The 22,735-nt window shown below is 37.2% G+C and overlaps 1 protein-coding gene across 5 annotated transcripts in view; it reads left to right on the forward strand.

Moving 5' to 3' along the window:
- LOC113063393 (disks large-associated protein 2-like) overlaps positions 1-22,735 on the forward strand; it is a 142,786-nt gene that overhangs the window by 18,375 nt on the left and 101,676 nt on the right. The window lies entirely within an intron of this gene.

Here is a 22,735-nt window from a genome sequence, read left to right on the forward strand (position 1 = left end):
TTTTTAGTTTGACGTGTAAACAGCCGTAGGTCTATATCTCGTGTGTGCATTTCTGTGCGTGGAGGATTTAGGTGACATGCTGTTAACCTGTTATCTTCTAATTCACTGTAGACATTAATATCAGCTCTAGTGTGGCAGGCACAGGTTGTAGCTCTATTTTTGAACTGGAGAGGATAGGAACGTTGCCTAGCAATATTGCAACCTTCTCCATGTGGAGAGATGTGATTTTATGCTCTGCTGCCTGACGGTGGGGCATCATTCACGCGAGGACATGCCAACAGCACATTGAGTTCCTGTGCGTTTATGTGTGGTGCAGTATGAGGTGGACTTGAGGTTGTCTATGGTACTCAATCCAGGCTTGCCCATACGCAAAGTCTTGTGGAAACCTGTCACTGGTGTTGGCTGATGAAGATTCAAGGTTCTCCACTCTATCTCTCTCTCTCTGTCTTTCTCTCTCGGATGCTCTGTTACACACTGAGCCAAAGGTCTGCAGCTCACTCGAAACTCTCCACACTGCAGGGCCCGAGCATCTGACAGCCATGAGCACCTCTTACACACTTTTGTGTGTGTGTGTGTGTGTATGTTAGACTGTGTGTGATTGAGATTATGTGTCCACACACTTAATCACGACTCAGACCAGCCATAAACGCAGTGTTCTCACCTGCATGAACTATATATGATGCCGGTAAAATGAAACCAACTGATACTTAGACACAGTATATACAAAAAATATGCATGTCACACACACACTGAAACTTTAAAAACTGCATGTAACATATAATATGTTTTATTGGACATAGTCAAGGGTTACTTTTTTTTTTTTTTTTGTATTCACCATAGTAGTTTTTGTACATGTACTGTAACATGGTAATAAAGTGGTTTTGGGACACATACCATTGCAGTGTTGGGTCTAACTAACTATAGTTAGCAACTACAAATTTAAGGTATATTTCCCCAAATATTTAAGATTTTCATCAATAACTCACCCTCATGCTGTTCAGAGCCCGTGGTGTCTAAATAGCACTAAATTAGGGTAGGGTGCCAGCAGAAAAAACCCCAGAGTGGATAAATCTGAAAATGCTGCCCTTGCGTTTTCGTTTGGACAGTAAATCCGTATATTTTCTGAAATGATGACGTCATCAGCCCACGTCTCGCCCATAGTCAGACACCGCTATGTCACGTAACAGGAACAAAAACATGAACAAACACTGGATGACTGTCTTTTTAACTAACATGAACATAGATTAATAAACTTATTGTTCCATGTTTGTTTGTATACCGCGCACAAGGTTTATGCGCAAAGTCCAAGTCTTCTTCTCCATTTTTAGTGTATGTTTGTGGCAGAATTACAGTGCCACATGCTGGTCTGGTGTGTGTACTACATCATTTTGTGTCAGTTTTGTGATTTAGTGTGGACTCAGAGACAAGGAAAAAAAATTGGATAGGGAAAGCTCTGGCTTCGTGTGGACGTAGCCTTAGAGTTGAATCTAAACTCTGCAGGGCTCTGGCCCTCCAGGAATTGAGTTTTACCTCCCTGCACTAGACTTTATTGACTTCTATTGTATGTACAGTACAAAAAAACTGGGATGTTTTTCGAAATTTCTTGTTGTGCATCAATTATTCAAGCAACCGTTTAGATATTGGTATACAATTTTAGTCACATTTTTCTGTGAATTGTTTTCGTTCTTCTTTCGAGAGTTGCTTTGGATAAAAGCAATTGCTAGATTCATAAATATAAGCGTAGTCAGTTCATTTGTCCTGTTTCAAATCTCCTGTTTTTGTCAAAATTACTTAAGAGTATTTTTGCCTCTCATTTTTGTAACCATCTCACAGTCAATAATCTTTTTGAACCTCTCCAGTTGGGTTTTCGTAAATTTCACAATACTGAGACAGCCTTGGTCAAAGTCACCAATTATTTGTTGTTGGCTTCTGTTTCTGGTGCAACATCTATTCTTATTCTTCTTGATCTAAGAGCTGCGTTTGATACTGTGGATCACAGTCTACTACTAACTTGTCTTGAAAGAGTGTTTGGTGTGTCTGGGACTGCCTTAAGATGGCTTAGGTCTTAATTTACTGACCGCTACCAGTTTGTATCTATGGGTGGTTATAGGTCTGAGATTATTTCTGTCTCAACTGGTGTCCCTCAGGGGTCAGTTTTAGGTCCTTTACTTTTTAACATTTATTTGTCACCTTTAGGCCACCTTTTGAGATCACTCAGCCTTCATTGCCATTTGTATGCCAATGACAAACAGATTTATATACATTTAAAACCTCATGATATTGCAAAATTTCAAAATTGCAAAATTGCGAAAAATAAAAAATTATATATATATATATATATATATATTGTCACGGGAGGAGCACAAGACAGACACAGTGGGCGTGGCGTCAGGCCTCGGAGAGGCTTTTATTAACAGAAATCATAAAACAAAGGGAATAAAAGTGGCCAAAGGGGGAAAGTGTCCAAAATAACAGGGGATCTGGTGTCCTCGTCGTGCTGCGGGATTTGTGTAGGTCGGGCAGTGTTCATCAAGGAAGGGTCCAGGCAAGGGGCGGAGTCCGGCGGCCGCACGCGCTCCCCTCCTAGGTCCGGGGCGCGAGGGGCGGCGGCTTCTCCTAGCGGCCGCGTCTCTCTCATTGGCCGCGGCGCTGGTAGGGGATGGACGGCCCGGCATCCTGGCCCGTCGGCCGTGTATACGGGTGCGGTTCCCATCCGGATCGCGGGTCCGGCAGCTCACGTCTTGGTGGCGCGGGAGTCCCTCAACGCACCCTTCCTGGACCCACGAGGACACCAGCGTGCATGCACGGGGAAGAGACCGGTCTCCTGAGGAGAGGCGCGTTGGGCTTTTAAACAGCGGCGGTAATGAGGCTCCACTTCCTTCAGGTGTGCCCCATCACACGCCGCCAGCCCTGACTCGTCCAGCGCCCCTCCTCTCACACACCCACTCCAGTCGGGAGCCTGGTGAAGGGCGGCGATTTAGGACGGGGTGCCGGTGATAATCAGGGAGGAGGCAGCTGACTCGTCACATTCCCCCTCCCAAGCGACATCCCCGTCACCAGGGCGCCACCCACACGGGAGTGCTACCATCCTCAACCAGACTCCAAACGGTCGGAGTGGGCAGGGATTCCTCTCCGGGCGGTCCTCCCTCTCGCAGCGCGCCGGAACAGGGACAGAGAAACCGGGTTTTAGTGACAGCCTCAACCAACCACAGGGTAAAATGACAATGGAAAAGTCACTTACCCCTTGTGTGGCTGGGAGGCTGTCCCCAGTTTTCCTCCGTCCCAGTCTGGGTTCTCACGAACGTTTGCAAGCGAGAGGGAGTGACGTCACCAGACGTTTCCCAACTGCGCTGTCTAGGCTCCGCCTGCCCGCATTCTCCACCAGTGTCACGGGAGGAGCACAAGACAGACACAGTGGGCGTGGCGTCAGGCCTCGGAGAGGCTTTTATTAACAGAAATCATAAAACAAAGGGAATAAAAGTGGCCAAAGGGGGAAAGTGTCCAAAATAACAGGGGATCTGGTGTCCTCGTCGTGCTGCGGGATTTGTGTAGGTCGGGCAGTGTTCATCAAGGAAGGGTCCAGGCAAGGGGCGGAGTCCGGCGGCCCTCCTCTCACACACCCACTCCAGTCGGGAGCCTGGTGAAGGGCGGCGATTTAGGACGGGGTGCCGGTGATAATCAGGGAGGAGGCAGCTGACTCGTCACAATATATATATATATATATATATATATATATATATATATATATATATATATATATATATATATTAGGGGTGTAACGATACGCGTATTCGTATTGAACCGTTCGGTACGACGCTTTCGGTTCGGTACGCGGTACGCATTATGTATACCGAACGGTTCGTTGGAGTAATTAATTATATTTGAAAAAAAAAAAAAAAGAGAGAGAGAGAAATATAATGATATGCGTTCAACAAGGTAGCCCAATAACCCAAACAACGTAACAGGCAACGCCCCTGACACTCCCGAAGAAGAAAAAAACACCATCTTATATGTTTATGTTAGGCTACTCAGCAGGCGCTCGCTCACTCAGTACACGCTGAAGGCTCGTTGCAAAATAGCCAATGCGTTTAACAGACTAGAAATGAGAAGATCCTCCAATAACCAACAGGTCTGGTGTTTGGGTGCATTTTGGATTCCCTTTAAGCTATAATGGTGATGGCAAGAGAGTGGTGGATAAAAAAACAACGGTATGTCGCATCTGCAACATGACAGGGTACACCAGCGGGAATAAAAAAAATAAAAAATACGTCAGTACTATCTGGGAAAAGACGAAAAAAAGGAGAAACATGCACGCAGCAAACTATCCCTGCAGCATTTAGACACTATAGCTTACAGGGAATCCAACCCAAACACCAGACCTGTTGGTTATTTTAGGATCTTATATTTCTGGTCTGTTAGGCATTCGACATTTTGCAACGAGCTTTCAGCGCGTGCTGAGTGAGCGAGCGCCTTAGGGGCCGTTCACATATCGTGCCTAAAAACGCATGGAAAACGCTAAGCGCGTCTTTCTCCTCCTTTCCAAAGCGCTTGGGCAGAAGCGCTCATGAGGCGTCTGTCTTTGCTAAGCAACAATGACGTGCTCTCTCCATGAGACGCGGAAATTTCAGCGAAGGATAAATGGATTTGCAGCTCTAAAAATCGCTTGCAGTAGCGCTGCTACTAAATTTATTTCAAAATTGCAATCCATATACAACTATGATCAGCTGATCCTTCATCTTGGCTGAGCTCTCAACGTTGTTACGGGAAAGGATGAAGCTGATTGGTTAGTTCTTGTCACATGACCCGCGGTGCGCTTGCGGCATTCTGAAAAGTTGAGATGTTTTTACATTTTGCTGTATCTAAAACGTATCGAACCGAACCGAACCGAACCGTGACATCAGTGTATCGTATCGAACCGAACCGTGAATTTTGTGAACCGTTACACCCCTAATATATATATATATATATATATATATATATATATTACAAGATTGCGTCCTAGGTTAAATTTTATAGTCGTGGAAATGCTAATATTGTAAATTCCTTTGTTGTCTTGCGGTTAGAATATTGTAATGCTCTTTTAGCCGGAGCTTCTAAAACTACACTGAATAAGTTGCAATATGTACAAAATTCTGCTGCTAGGATTTTAACTGGGACTATAGGATTGGCAGTCATATTACTCCAGTGTTAGAATCTTTGCACTAGCTTCCGGTCAGGTTTAGAGTGGATTTCAAAATTATGATGCTTACTTTTAAAGCATTACATGGACTGGCACCATATTACCGTACAGAATTATTACAGCCATTCACTACTAGTCGTAGATTGGGTTCCTCTCAGTCAAACATGTTGGTTGTTCCTCGAACTCGACTAATATCTATGGGTGATAAGGCTTTCTCTTTCTATGCTCTTTTCCTTTGGAATTCTCTGCCTCTTGAATTTAGGGACGCTCAGAATGATGATGTTTTTAAGGTTCAGCTTAAGACTTATTTTTTAAAACTTGCATTTGCTTGTTGATTTTGTATAGTTTTTTATTGTATTGATTATATTATGTTCAGCGCTTCGAGAAGCTGCTTTTAAAGGCGCTTTATAAAATAAAGTTTATTATTATTATTTATTATTCATTCTCTCGAACCCATGACCTTGGTGTAGCTAGTGTCACGCTTTACAATTTGAGGTACAATGATGGGAAAATACAAAACTTCTATTTAGCATCATAATTCACAAATCTTTTTTTAAATTTACAAATCAGATTTGAGATGTGATGCTTTCTGCAGTGTGCAAACACATGAGCAAATAGAATTTGCTACTAACAATATTACAGAATGTTATCTTTATTGATGTATTATCGATTTAGTACCAAAGTAACTTTTAACATTCCCGCTTTTCAGTAAAGATTACTTTTTCCAATGAGTAATGTGACAAAACTATGACATTTACAACCTACGTCACTGTTTGATTATCACCTAATGTGTTTGATTTGCATGTACATATCAGTTTGTCAGTTTGGTTTGTGTAATTAATATGGTTTAAAAATTATCCACATGCATGCATACGCATATATAGTATGTATATATAAAATGACACACACACGTATACACACACACACACACACACACACACACATATAGTACACATATATCACATTATTCAAATGATTTAAATTAAATAATTAATTAATTAATTAAATATTTATTCTAAATTTCAATTTATTATTCCTATAACATTTTTTTAATTTTTAATGAATCCTATATTATTAATGAATCTTTATTAGCTACTTTTGGTTAGAAGAATGTGATGTAACTTAAAAAAAATGTTTTTAATGATATCTCAACTATAGTACAACATACATACAACTGAAGTTTAAGTCAGGGGTAGGCAAGTTCGGTCCTAGAGAGCCGCAGACCTGCAGAGTTCAGCTTCAACCCTAATCAAACGCCTGAACAAGCTCATCAATCCATTCAGGATTACTGAAGTACAGGCAGGTGAGGTTTTTTTAAGGGTTGGAGCCTAAACTTTGGATAATAGTGCATATTCATAATGTAAAAGTCATGAGTACCTGATTTTTTTTTTTTTATACAAGTAATTCCATGGTATTCATTGACATAGATACTGGTGTACTTTTGCAAATGAAAGTGACGTGACATGGCCAAGTATGGTGACCCATACCTGGAATTAGTACTAATGCCATCGGATAATATCATGATATTTAATTCTGATTCCCTCAATGTAACATGTAAATCTGTACTCTATCACTGTACAATAAGCTGCTCAATTTTCCTTTTTAGGAAACTTCATAACGGCATTCCTAGTCATATATATATATATATATATATATATATATATCACACGGTTTTGCTTGAGAACACAGCTTGTACATCAATGCTAGCCAATCATATCATGGCTATTAGTATTCAGTGCACACAAGAGGGGGTTTCCTGCTTGATGTATACATTAGTGCTGTGGTGCAGTGCAGTGTTTCCCATCATTTCAGCTGTTGGGTGTCAAAGCAGTGTTTGGCTTTGAGTTCTGATCGGGCATATCAGTCATACACACGCTGGACTGTGCGCTGTAGCAGAAACTAAGTCTGATTTTAATCCATAGTGTCTTCTAAAGTGATGCTTTGCAGCTCTTTCTGGATTTCTCTGCTTTGTTTCACTCTCCGCTGTTCTGGCTCTGTATTTTGCATCTCTTTCATTCTTCCTCTCTCTTTCTCATCCTCCTCTCTCGGTCCACAGAAGAGAGTGGGCCGGGCCACTCTCCCACTTGTTTCCATGGAGACCGTGCGTGCAAGGGGGTGTATGCGTGCATATGTGTGTTGTGCGCATGTTTCCCTTTTTATTCACCACATTCCTCAGAATGGAGGTGGTGTTTTTAGGATTCAGGACAGATCATTGATTCTCTGAGTGTGTGTGTGTGTGTGTGGAGGTTTTGCAGTGTGTGTGAATGTATGTAGTCATTTCTGCGACCTGTTCATCATTTGTTGGAAGTGTGATTAACAAGCCTATGCTTGTGTGTGTGTGTGTGTGTGTGTGTGTGTAGGTGGGTGGGTGGCAGCTAACAGGAGTGGGTTGGGACCAGCTCCACTCCACTCAAACCTCAGTAATACTGTGAATCTCCACCGTAATGAAGCAGATGAGGCAGGCTGTTTGCTCCTCTCTGTGCATTTATATTTAGATTTACAAAAGCGTGATGACACATCGGGCCATAGATCGTGACATCTGCCCTCACCATGCTCTTCTTAATGACTCAGCAGATAATTACCCAGAAGGGTCAGTGTAGCTGCTTCCATTGTGGCAGATCAAGCTGAAAGTACAAAGATTTGTCTTGTAAATTTAGTGGTTTTACACATCTTTCTGAAATACTTTTAATTTTTTATCGTTTTAATTGTTTATTCTATCAAAGAAGAAAGAAATGTATCAAGTAAACATTTAGATATTGGTAAACATTTTAGCCAGGTACATTTTTCAATGTCAGATTGCTTGTGGTGCACTTTTGTAAGTTGCTTTGGATAAAAGCATCTGCTAAATGCATGTATATGTATTCAGCTCATTTCCGTCACACGCTAATATTTGAGCTAAAATAATAAAAACTACAAACTCCAATCTAGCTTCATGGGCTAATTCACAAATTTGATCACAAATTCAAGACACAAGACTTTCATAGAAATGTGTTTGTATAATATTGGAAACCTGTATAATTGACTATTGTTAGCCAATTTGAGGCACCCCAGTTGAACAGGGTAAAATGTGCTTTATAAGTAGTAATAAACCACCAATATCATGCTAGTTAGTCCTTAAAATAAAGTAATACCGTCGTTTTATCGATCCATAAATCAGAAAATTCTGCTAACAGTCAGAAAATTCACCATAATTTTAGGAATGAAATGTTTTCATAAAATCAGGCAAATTATATATGAACCAATTACTTATATTAAAAAACTCTGAATAAGACTATTAATAAAATTTAAGTTTATTTGTTTAGCGCTCTTTACGATATAAATCATTGCAAAGCAACTTTACAGTAAAGTTTGCTATATGTAAGTACAACTGAAGTGGTAATTTTTGGGTCAGTGCAGGAAAAAAATAAATAAATAAATTAAACGGCATTTAATGATACAGTATAGAAATCTGCAAATAGAACAAGTGCAATAAATAAGCACTTTCCACTAGTCTGAAACAACACACTGAATAGCCCAAAATCGCTAAATTTAACAATCCATGAAAAAACTATATTTTTTGCCTGTACTTATTTTAATAAATGTTTAATATTTTCTAATTTCAAAGGAATATTGTGGCTCAATGGATTTGTTCAGTTGAAATCGAAAATTATGTCATCTAGATTTGTTTTTGAAGATTAACCAAACTCTTTTGGGTTTGGAACCACATGAGGGTGAATAAATAATGAACAATGCATTTTGAGTGAACTATCCCTTTAAGACTTCTGGTTATCTTCAGGCATATTTTATTATAAAAAAAAAAAGTTTGAGTATGAATTGATGTGAATGAGTGTTTTAATCTAAATCTTCTGACAATAATTATCGCTTTATATATTTATATTTAAGATAGGCTTTTAGTCTCATCAAATATGGTAAACATGAAAACTCAAAGCTCATCAACTACCCTTTATGTGCCAGAGGGTGCAAATTTGAATCTTTTTCCTCTAACAACTTTTTAAAATAAAGAAATAATTTCACTGTGACCAGGCAGTGTAAGAGTCAAGACTTGAAACAACTCTGACAAGTTTGACTAGTTGGTTTCATATTGAAACTGTCAGCATTTATAGAATAATAACCACATAGTTCACTCAAAAATGCAATTTCTGCCTTCATTTAATACCTGTAGGAATTGCTTTTCTTCTGTGGAACACAAAATATATATATATTGTTTTTGCAGAATGCCTGCTCTTTTAAAACAATGACTATCAAACAGTCGTATGGCTTTAGAGGATTGTTGCATGCTACTTTTTGGGGTTTCAAAGCCACTCTTCCTATTCACTTTCATTGCATGGCAAGAGAAGCTCATTTTGTGTTCCACAGAAAGTCACATAGGTTTTGAAAGAAATAATGGTGCACAAATGATGACAGATTTTTTTCCTTCCACTTCCTTGCGAACTATCCCTTTGAATAGCTTTGAATTTTTTTTATTGGTGGAGTGGAAAGACAAGCCTGTGCTTGCTTGTCAGACCTTTGGCCACAGACCAAAGAGTCCCCTCCATCTCCTGCTCTTTAGCCAAGTACCCTGCCTGTTTTCAATAGGCTGTGTGTCACGTTCACACAGGAAGACAAGATTCCTCCAGGAAGTGGCCATATGAGAGGACTGTTAGTGGGACAGGGCTGTGAGCAGTCAAATATCAAGCGGGCAGGAGATGATCGAGCTTGTTCACTTTCTTGAGACATTTTCTGCATTCACTTAATCATTGATTCTCTGGAGTGTTTAAATATGTTGTGGAAAAGAGCAGTTTATATATGTTTGCATGGTTTAAAAGCTGTGTGTGCAGTACAATGTAACATTAAAAATAGCAATAGCTGTTTGTCACACTATGCTGCTTGTTACTAGAAAAGCAAGACTATTTAAAAATGAGTCTATCACACCTGAAAAGCATAGTTAAAGTGATAAAAGTGTGACCGTCTGTCAACACAAACATCATAACACAATTACAGGTTTTCCAATTATCATATATAAAAAGTTGCTTTGGAAATGGTTGTAATCAGATGAATTTACCCAAGACTCAAAAGAGCAGTTAGTGTGCCAGATCCTTATTGGACTCCTGTTGCTTCTGGAAGGATATCTCCATCAGACAGTACCTATATTGTCATCTTCAGATTCTGTGAGACTTGAGTCCTTTAGTCAACATTTCTGGACTGACAAGTCCTGCTGTTATTGCAACATTATAGGCTCTAGGGGTGAAAAACACAAAGATTTCATGAAATTCATGTAGCTCTGGGCATTGCTACAGGGCGCGATGTTTCGCTCAAATGTGAGCTGCAAAGACTTTCGATCTTAATGTGACAACTTCATTACCTTGCTCGCATGAATGGAATCCCAGGAGTGCTGGCTTAGTTATTGAGCCACTACAATTCATTGTCTTGTATAAATACACTGCATCAGCTCATGGGGAATATTGGCCAGTTCAATTCATTTTCCAACTCACAGTGTAAGGAAGCCAGTTTTTAAATGCTGAATTTTGTCCAAATCTGCATGTTGTACATATAGCCATTTGAAATGATAAAAACACGTATTACAAACAAAGCCCATGTGCACTGGGAAACTATATCGATTTGTTAGATCTTATTGGAAAACGGCAAATAATTTTAAGGTGGATTCTGCAGATGTGTGCTAGCAAACTAAAGCAATAGCATTGTCTCTGTGTATGCTAAGCTTTAATCATGAATTTGATATTTGATGTCATGTTGTGTGTTTGATATTTTTATTTGGTATTATTATCATTATTAATACTTTTAGCACAAAAACACTGTTTTCAACTCGCATGTAGGTCCACTTTTATGTCCTTTTTCTCTCATGTTTTGGGCCAAAGATCAGAGTGGAAGCAGAGGACGAGAGTGACTCAGATTATTGTAATTATATCAAGAGAGTTGCAAAAGACGGCTTTTGCATTGAGCGTTTTGTGTGTTGTGTTGGAAGTTACTTATCTACAAAAGCCAGATATTGTCACAGTGCTATAATACAGAGTGGCAAAAGTGGCAAAGTTTTTGTCCACGTGCAAACAGTGAGCAAATAAACCAGTGGACTGTATAGCACATGAAAAACTATCATGTTTTCTGATCCTGTCTTGTAGAATTTGTGAGTATAGAAACTCGCTTGGGCTGTTAAACATTCAAGTTTATGTCATTTCCATATTATTTTGTGAATATGAATAGATGTGAGACAGAACGCACAGAAAGTACTTAATTGTATCAGATTTAATTACTGTACTTAAGTTGATAGTTTACCCCAAAACAAAAATGCATTCATCCATCTAAGATGCAGACGAGCAAGTGATGTAAAGCTAAATTTCTCCAAAATTCTTTCGATGAATAAATAAACTCATGTTTTGTACAATTTGGATGGTCTGAGGGTGAGTAAATTTTCATTTTTGGGCGAGTTATTCCTTTAAATATTCTTTCTTGAGTGTGCTTTCGAGTGCAATCGAAAAACACTGAGTAAATCTTTTCTTTTTTGTTGCTCTAACATAAATAGCATTATGTATCTTAACAACTATGAGTAACTTATTTTAAATTTTATATTATATATTGTGGGAGTCTCCCAAGTCATTTTATTCTCCAGCTTCTTGCGCATTTATGTTCTCTTCCAAGCTCTTGTAATTATATATATATATATATATATATATATATATATATATATATATATATATATATATATATATATATATATATATATATATATATATATATATATATAATTTTTTTTTTTTTTTTTTTTTTTTTACTGAGCTGACAAGAAGTCAATCTCGTTGTTTTAATTAACTTCTGATTATGGTCATTCGTCCTTGTGAAGAGACATTTCATAACTCACCACAACAGATGTCATTATATCAGAGGAAAGCAGAGCTTTTGTTCTGGAGCAGTGTGTTTTATGATGGGCGAAATTGGCTCGAGTGTCTGAGCAGTGGTGTGGAAGTAACTGCACTTGCTCTTGATATGAATCAGGCTCGGCTCCACTGGCCAATCAGAAGCTTGGCCTATCACACTCATAACAGCCAATCATAAAATCGGTGCAATATTAAACTGAGCTCCATATATTTTTTATTTTGTGGTCTTCCCAATCCCCTCTTTTTTTTTTTTTTTTTTTTTTTTGTGAGACGACCTTAGGCAGCTCATTCCCTTTGCTACCTTCAAGGTTAACAAACTCTGGACTCAGGGTTAAAACTGTCTCACAGGGTTCTGGGTTTTACTCTATACTGGGTCGTCATGCCCCTACCCGATTTCCCCTCTTTCCTATCTGCTACTGTCCTAAGTCAATTGACTTTACTTTTAAAAGACATTTACTTGAGTGTGCACACCATTAATAGCCTCTATCTATATAACAAAAGGTTTTACAGTTCCTGTTTACAGTTTATAGGTTCCATTACCAAAATCTTGGAAATCTAGGTTTTCCTGCAAAGTTTGTGCACATCTCCTACAGTATATCTCTTGAGTTCCTGTGTTGATGAGTAACATGGAATGGCGTTATGTACTTTAATCACAAAATAAATGTAACTATAATCAATTACTGTTACTGAGAAAAGATTTGCAATGAAATTAATGTTGACGATTACTAAGGTGGTTACATCTGAATATTTTCACACACACCCACATTGAGATCTAATTGAATTCTTTCCCTAATTGCATTGGCTGCTCTAAAATATGAGACACCAATGTTTCAGGAGTTTATGACACAGAACAGGATTCATGCTTATTCGATTACTGTCTAATTTCCTATTTGGGTTTATGTACAGTTCTGTGCAAAAGTCTTAGGCCAATAGTATTTTCACCAACAAAAAATGGTTTTAAGTCCGTTATTTCTATGTTTTGCTGTAGTGTGTCAGTAGTAAATATCATTTCACATTTCCACACATTATTTTTTGCCATTAAATGTAATAATCCAGTGAGATTTTTGTATGCACAAGGAGTCTGACAGCAGCCAGTGCTCCACACAGAGATCTGATCTGATCACCATCAGTCTGTCTGGAATAACATGAAGAATCAGAACAAACTGAGACAGACTCAATCCAGATGAACTGTGGCAATGCCTCCAAAACACTTCAAGAAACCTGCAAAGCTACAGTACTTTGGAAAGTTTTAGGCACTTCTGTAAAGGGAGGATCCCACCAAAAATAATGCCATAAATAGATTTTATTAATTAAATTATTTTACCTTAACTAAATTAGATCAACATTTGTTGTGACCACACTATGCGTTAAAAAAAAACTTTTGTCCTAGGTGCACTTGCTCATTATTTTTCAGCTAGCTTTGCAGGTAGGGTTAGGGTTGTCTTGGAGACAAAATATAAATATAAAATATAAAAAACATAATTATTCCAAACTTTGGGTAAGTGATGTAAGTTAAATTAAATGCGGAAACTTTTTAATCTTCATTCAGTAAGTTTTTGGTTACATAATCTGATGTTTAATTCAATAACATTTTAAAACAGTATCCATACTTTCACTTAAATCGAAATTATCTATACTTTTTACACCCCTACTTTTTGTCACATATTACTAAATCTCTTTTGTGTTAAATATCCAGTTACTCAAAGCTTGTGTCCACCGAAATACAGCGCAGGTGTTGTACAACCTTAACCTGAATGTGCTAGAGCCTGAATCCAAAATGTGGGATCTAGGGATAGACCCAGCTGGTGTGTGTGTGTGTGTGTGTGTGTGTGTGTGTGGAGCAGACAGGCCTGATAACGTCTTCAGTGCTCTCCAGCATGTGGCCTGAGAGAAAGCTTCCTCATGCAGCCGCTTGGCATATAAAGCTGTTGTGTGCTGACAGAGGTCTCCAGTCTTGCACTTCTGTTCGAGTGTGAATGCTCCATAGAGATGACTGCTCAGTACTTGAAACACTTTTATTGTTTAAACGAATTTTATTATTACCAGTAAATGTATGTGCTCATTTAGTCGTGTAATGTTTAATGTTGTATCTGTGTATTTTTTTTTTTTATTTGGTTTTTAATTTTTTGTTTAGTTTAGGATTTTTTTGCCAGTAAACAATATTGAGAAAACTTACTAAATTTACTAAAATTACTTACTAAACTTATTAAACTTAAAAAATGAAAACTAGTAAAGCACCAACTAGGGCTGCACAATGTGTCGTTTAAGCATCGATATCGCGATGTACGAATCCACAATAGTCACATTGCAGGATGTAGTTGATCCGTTATTCATTAAAGGGGGGGTGAAATGCTATTTCATGCAAACTGAGTTTTTTACACTGTTAAAGAGTTGGATTCCCATGCTAAACATGGACAAAGTTTCAAAAATTAAGCTGTACGTTTGAAGGAGTATTTCTGTTCCAAAAATACTCCTTCCGGTTTGTCAAAAGTTTCAGAAAGTTTTTTTCGAGTATGGCTCTGTGTGACGTTAGATGGAGCGGAATTTCCTTATAAGGGCACTTCTGCCGGAAGAGCGCACGCTCCTGAATAGCAGAGCACTGAGAGAGCACAGACATTCACTGATCAGAGCGAGAGCGTCGCGGAATGTCACAAAAGGAGTGTGTTTTTGGTTGCCAGGGCAAGACAACCCTGCACAGATTACCAAAAAAAACAGCATTAAGGGACCAGTGGATTGAGTTTATTTTTAACGGAGTTAACGGAGTTGTGCAAGTGTTTTTGTTTGTTCCCTGCATTTCAAAGATGCTTGTTTACAAACAAAGCCCAGTTTGACGCCGGATTTGCACATCGTTTATTTCTTAAGGATAATGCAGTCCCAACGAAAAAGGGTCACGATCGTGTGTTGGAACCACATGCGGTGAGTAAAACTGCTTAAAATATCTCTGCCTCCTTGTTAGTGTGTACGCCTCCCATCGGAGACCCGGGTTCGAGCCCCGCTAGGAGCGAGTCCTTGCTGCTGCTGCTCTCGTTCAGTTTCAGCTTTCACAGCTGTCACAGCTTCCAAACGCTCTCAACGCAACTGCCGCTCGTGATTCTTTAGCTCCGCCCACACGTCACGCCTCCAGCCGGTCGTGTTTTTCCGGGAAAAATCGGTACAGACTATCTTTCTCTTTTAAATATAATAAAACTAAAGACTTTTTGGAGTTATGAAGGATGCAGTACTACTCTATAGGTACTCAAGATTAACAGGATGTTGAGTGAAAACGAGCATTTCACCCCCCCTTTAACTGTTCCCCGGCCCTTGATGAATGTGATTCGCGGATTAGTTGCACAGCTTAACCATCATAGAGTGAAAGTTTATAATTTGCATGTGTTTTTAAGTCCTGTCAGTTTAACAGAGAGAGAGAGAGAGCACGAGAGAGAGAGAGAGTGAGCGAGCCCCGGCCGCACGCTCACCGTCTTCAAACAACACGAGCGCTGTCTTGCTCTCTCTCCCTCGCGCATATTAATCAATTGACACGATGGTGTCGATGTTTAAATAATTTAAAATGAGAATGTAAGTGTGCTGACCCCATTTTTGTTTGTAAGAAAAAAATGTATTTGATTTCATATCGCAATATATATCGCAGAAAAATAAAATATCCCAATGTAATTTTTTCCCAATATCGTGCAGCCCTAGCACCAACAAATTTCATTCCTTTTTAAACTAATTATAATTTAGGTAGCAGATTATTATTATTGGTTATTTGCGTGCCGTTCCTTGAACAGTGCTATGTTATGATTTCAGAGCACTTTTACCATAGTGAGTGATTCTTAAAAGTAATAATTTGTGATGTTTGCATCACATAAACAGTTTCATATGTATGACTTCTGATGTAGTAAACTTGCTAGTATGCTCACCTGGTACATATTGCATTTGAGATGCAGATCACTTGGGTATGAGTCCTTTGCAACACAATTTGTGATAAAAGAGCTCAAAGATAAAATGACATGGCTGCTTCAGCAAATTGATTTTTATCTCACATTTTCTTTTGTCAACATGTCAGGGTATGGTTTGCTACTGTTGTGAGCATGCTTCCCAGTGGAGCATAGGTTTTCAAGGTCACATCTTACAACCAAGTCATTTTGTCCCTCAAATTCAGTGTAAATAAATAAATAAATAAAATTTTGAATCATTCCTGTTTTTTTTTTTCAGATTACTGAGAAACATGTTATACTTGTGTTACTTCCTCATTTCATCATCTCTCGTTCTGCAATGAGAACGCTCTGGTATCGTTGGACTCCTACTGTAAATCAAAGCTACAATGCCACTGATATACTGTACAGTACCAGATCCTGTGTGTTGCTTAGTAACGGTTACAGCTCTTAGAGGAAGGATCCCCATGTCCAAAAAAAGACACGGTGAGAGCAGTTCCTTGATCTCCCTCTGTGGGAGTGTACATGCAGCATGTATTATACACGCTGATCAAGATTCCTCTCTCCATCCTCACACACACATTGTGGCCCTTGTGTGGGAGTGTCAGATTCAAGGCACCTGGTGGTACTGAGGTTTCATCATTGAGACAGTCATTAGTATAGATAAATGGAATTCAAGAAGCCCCTGATCTGTAGGCTGATCAGCATACATGCTTTTTAATATACTCAATGTTATATTCCAACAAATTCTTTATAAAAAAATCATTGCACTACATTAAAATATACACAAGACTGTGTTTTGGTGTTTCTCTATACACAATCTTCAGTTGTAAAAAAAAAAAAAAACACACAGAAAGGAAGTGTTCAGTATTATTATTATTATTATTATTATTATTATTATTATTATTAATGTCATTTATCACATCACTACTGTAACTATTTTAATGCAGTTGTGTTATTAGATATATTTTGAAGCTATTATTAAGATATTGCTATAAATATATTGATAAAAAAGGAATAAAAATATTCTTGTTACAGACTCATTATAACTCTATCAATATAGTTAACAAATTGAACAATGGAACAATATTATCTAGATGATGTGAAAAATATTTAGCACTTAAATGAATTGAAGGTTTAATTAATTCTATAATAATATTTGAATCACTGGTTATTTATGTGTTTTTTTTTATTTATTTATATAAAACAATTAACATGTAATTATTTTAGATTTAAAAAAAATGAACTGGGTATGTTTGGGGTAGGATAAAATAAACAAAGGCTATTCTTTTTTTATAACGTTCTGTTCATCAAAGATGCCACTGGAGACTGAAGCAATGGTGCCAAAAATTCAGCTTTGCCATCACAGACCTATACGGCATTAAAATAGAAAAATATTTTTTATGTATTTCTAAACAATACAATGTACCATTGGTTATCATAATTAACTACTTTCAAAAACAAGTTCATTTTATCACATTTTTTTTTTTTTTTTATGCTCTGTGCCAAGTTACTTTTGAATCCATCAGTTAACATGACTGGGAACTACATTGACTGTTGAGACTTTGAAATAGGTAGAGATATGTAGTGTTCGAGATTGTGATTTTACCGAAGATTAAATATACTTCTTAGCATAACTGTTTTGTGGTTATTGCTGGCAGCAGAATGCTTCTCTGAAACTCTTTAAGCTTGCTGAATCGTACCTCAGCAAACATTCGGCTCCTGTGGCTCTATGATTAAAAGCTTCTCTAATTAGATCAAACTGATAGCACCCTGGCGTCATTCCAAAGCACAGCCCCTTGAGAAATCTCTTGCACAGTCGTACACAAGCCAAGTGTTGGGGGTTAAAGCTTGAATGTGAGCACATGCTGCGACTCTGCTCGGCTCGATCCTGTCAGACTATTAAATTCAACCCAAGTATGATGAGCCCGATCAATTAAAAATAGTTTTTTTTCTTATTGTTGATCCTTGATGTTGTGCTGCTCCTGGGGCGTCTCGCTAATCGAGATAAATCACGATCTGAGTCGCTCCGATCAATATGTGCTTCACAACACAGCCTTTGACTATCCACAGTCACGGCCGGCTCCATGCTGTGCATGTTTATGGCTCAGCGGATTTCACATTCACTGATTTTGTTGTGTTCTTTGACCCTTGATGGGGAACATTCAGCAAGTAGACAGAATTTGATTTGATCTACTCAAGGAGGAGTGATTTAGATGTGTGACGTTTTGGATTTTTTGTTGATCATTGCATGTACACGTCTGTGCAAAAGTTTCAGGCCCTTGTCAAATTAATTCTGTTGCTTTACAAACAATTTAATGCAATTTTGTTCAAAGGGCCAATGACATGAAAGTGTCCACAATAAAAAGACTCAAATCCTTTAAAACACAAGTTCTACTGTTTGTATTATGTTAGTTTCATATGCTGGAACTTTAAATTGAATGACTCTAAAAATGCCATGTGATTTAACCATCAACCATCATGTGGGGAGTCACACTGCATGACATTTTACAACCTAAACTAAGAGTATTTAAGTCATTGTATATATGATTTGCACTTTAGATAAATACATCTATAAAGCTGCTGTAATGCCAGCTTTAGGTCTTTTGGGATGCCTGTGTACCAGCTTTACTTGTTGTTCAGTCGAAATATGCTTGAGGTGTGCGTCTTTAATCCATTCTCAAAAACTCCCCTCTGTTACTCCTTCAAAGTGATCACTGGCTTCTCTTTTATGTTCCCACTGAGACTTTTGAGTGAGAGCCTTTCCTAGGCACTGTCTGTGTGCCTTGATGCAACATCCAATTCTTTATCATTGAACAAATCGCGCCCAATGGGACATCTCGGCACTTGGATGCTGTTGTGTACCCTTTCCCTTAATTTATGCATTTGTAGTTAATCTCCAACTACTTTATGCCTCATTTTCACAGTTGTCCTTCTCGTTCACAGCCCAAATAATGATCCCTCAGGTGTGGGCTTTTTAAACTGAAAATGTGTTAGTTATTTAATGACTCACAGGTACAGGCCATTTGCTACATAATTGTGTCGACGTTACTTAGAGCAACACTGCAATGGAATATTAAACAAATATTTCGTTTTTAGAATATATATCCATAGTTTTTATTTCAAGCTAAATAATCATTGTTAAGTCCAGTCACAGTACATGACTTCAATCTTTAAAAACAAAACATGAGTTAAATTCCTAATGAAATAGTTTTCCCGTGCATATTTTCTATCGAAAAAGATATTCAGGGTGACACATTTCATAGCACTTTTTTTTCCTTATTGCAGTTATTTAATAGAATTAGTCAAGGTTATATAAATGGATCATGAGTTCCAACTTGCTAGTTTAGTCAGAGGTGCTACTTACAGTATAGGGACATTTGCATCCTAGAATGTATTTTATTGGCCAAAAAAAAAGTATATTCAAAAGTATAAATACTGGCATATAGATTAATTCCGATTTGGAGAAATGTTGCATTACTTCACTCGCTGTACTCTGCAGTGAATGGGTGCTGTCAGAAGGAGAGTTCAAACTGATAAAAGAATCACAATAATCCATACAAGTCCAGTCCATCAATTAATGTCTTGTAAGTGAAAAGCTATGAAGTGATTAAGACGTTTTTATCTTCTAACCATTGCTTCCAGTTAAATTACAGGTAACAAAAAAAAAAAAAAATTAATAAAGAGAAATCAAAGTTGTCTTTTCTGGATCAGGAGAGAAATATGCACAGATCAAGCACCGTTTACAAATGAAAACAGTCCAAAATAGCCAGACGCGATTGTTTAAAGCTAAACTGGTTTTTCAACATGCATGAATTTTAACAATAAGGTTACCAAAAGCATTCAGATGGACTACAATATGCTTTATTTTAAAAATAAGAAAAAACTGTATGAGGGCGTTACTATATGACAGATTCTGAAATCACCATTACATGGTCATATTATTGTCATTCCTGCTATTTCAATGATATTCTGAATCTTTTCTGAAGCAATAGTAGTGTGTTTCTTCCAGTTCACTGAAGGTGATCAAAAGACAACAGATAATGGGATAAGGTTTATTTGCATGTGTGTGTGCGTGTGTGTGTTTGTGTGTGTGATTGATGCATGGTGAGTATCTCAAGGTCATTCAATGCATTCACAGATGCTGCAGTGGTGTCCTCTCTATAGATTATGTAGTGATGTGGATTGTTTTACCTTTCAGTGGTATTGGTAACAAACCTTCATTGATTATTTTTATCGCTTACCCATGCCAGATACCTATTATGTTCACAAATATCAGTCCTATGAAATTTGAGAACCCTTAAAAAAAAAATAAATAAATAAAAATAAAAAAAAATAATATATATATATATATATATATATATATATATATATATATATATATATATATATATATATATATATCTCATTGCAAAATTGAGAAATCCGGGGAGATTATATTATATTTAGTGTTATTATATTATTAATCTCTAATGATAGTTGAGTCATGCATTCATGGATTTTAAGCACTGTCCTATTATATATCCTTGTAATATAATATTTTGTATTTATATCAAATCAGGCATCTGTGCAGGGATACTGTTTTTTGTTAATCATAAATTTATAATTATTTGACTGGACTTTAAAATAGGACCTTCTAGACATTCTTCTCTATAAAGATGCAATTGCATTACAGTGTGGGGAAAACTAGGGAAGTAGCCATGTGTGATGTTATATCACTTATTAGCTTGTTACGGGAAAGAAAACCACTGAGCTACTGTCATACTGCTGAAAAAACTTAATATTAGCATTGCCATTTTTAGTTTGATTCTCCCCAACACTGATGACCATGGAGTGAAATTTCTTCTATATATTTATCAGAAAGTCTGAAACAAAGGTCCACAAATATCTTATATTGTTTGTGTATAATTCTACAAGGTATTATATTTTCTGACTCCGTATAGATTCTGTGGATTTGAAATTAGTTTTTTTTTTTTTTTAAAGGCTCAGTTTAAAAATAGGTAAAAAATATAATTTTAATAATAATAATAATTCAGCTTTTAGCACTGCACTTGTTATCGCGCTAGAACTTTGAACTATTTAGGGTAATCTGTCAGTGTGAATGTTCTTAAAATCCATCATTGTCAATGTTTCTGTTCTTGAAGCATCTAGTTTTCATGTGAACTCAAAACTGTGTGCTGCTCTTGTTGGAATGTCTCTGGAAAGCATTCAGCTGTCTTTGCCCCACAGATGGAACTGAACATGAAGGAACATTCTAATGAACAGAATGAAGCTACTTTCAGATCTCAGGGGTGGAGTCTAATTTTTCACTAACTGTATATGTTGCTTGATTAAAAAAAATGGAGTTTCATATCATCTGATGAACATTGCCCTGCGGGCGGTAGAAGAGAGAAACACTCTGGGCCATTAGAGTCAAAGTGTCTCTCTGCAGTGCTGCCGCAATAAGATTTCTGTTTCTCAGGACTCAAGTAAACTCGGAGGAACTCTGGGGAAATAAGGCACATGTTCATTTAAATGGGTAAATAGTTGAGTGCATTCCATGATGTTGTAGTCTGAACCTTAACACATGATAGGCCATAGATATATATATATATATATATATATATATATATAAAACAATATATTGATTTTAAATTTAAGACACTTTTTGTTGGTAAAAGTCATATGCGAGTAGACATCAACTATCATGAATATCATTGTGATTTACACCTGAGAAGAAAAGGCCTGCATAATGAGCCTCTCATTCAGCTGTGACACTGAGAGGGAGGTGTTACAAGAGAGAATGTGAGAACAAAATAAAAGTATATAATTTTATGTTTGTAGTTTATTAAGAATATATTTAATTATCCCACAACATAATTTAATATCCACTTTAATATCCAGTTTATTAGGAACAATCAAAGCTGACTTTGAAACTGAATTTTTTGCATCATTACTCCAGTAACACAATCCTTCAGAAATCCTTTTAACAATCAGATTTTCTACAGAAAAAAAAAAACATTTATTGTTGTTATTATCATTATTATTATTATTATTATTATTATTATTATTAATGTTGAAAAGAGCTGAGATAATATAGTACCATACTGAGATGGTATAGTATTGTATATTGTTATTAAAACTTCATAATATTTCTTTTGATTACACATTTAGTCAGGAATTATAGTTTGGAAAAAGTCTTTGGAAAAAGTCTAATTAGTGAAATGTTTACACGTTATGTGAAAACTAGTACAAGTATATGAATAAATAAAAAGAGACTTGTTTACGATCTCTGCTGAATAAAGTGCTTCATTCTTTTTTTCTGAGGAAATCCACATTTCAAATCCTCAACCACATCACATCTTCTTGGGGTGAATTATGTCTTATTCCTCTCATCGTGAAGCGAACAGTAAAAAAAAGAAAGAAATTGAACTCACTGCGTTGTCTTCTGTTGTGTGTGCATATTCAAGCCACGCGCTTCAGTAAAACATTATAATCTGAATAGAGTGTTCAGCGCCGGAGCGTAGTCACATTAGAAGATAATGAATGGAGACGTGAAAAACGGACGTCGCGTTGTTTTCATATGGATTACTTTATCACAGAATATTTGATTTCGGCAGAACTTGTTTAGTTTAAAAGTAGACATGTCAGGCTTTCTAAAGAAATACATCTCATGTCTCTTTGTTGAGTATTCACTGAGTTACAGTTCATTTTAATGATGTGTTTGTAAATGAAGATCAGCGCAGACAAAGGCTGCAGACAGCACACCTTGTTTGTTATCTTTATTTTGTAAG

The sequence above is a fragment of the Carassius auratus genome, chromosome 45 (assembly GCF_003368295.1).
Source record: "Carassius auratus strain Wakin chromosome 45, ASM336829v1, whole genome shotgun sequence".
NCBI lineage: Eukaryota > Metazoa > Chordata > Actinopteri > Cypriniformes > Cyprinidae > Carassius > Carassius auratus.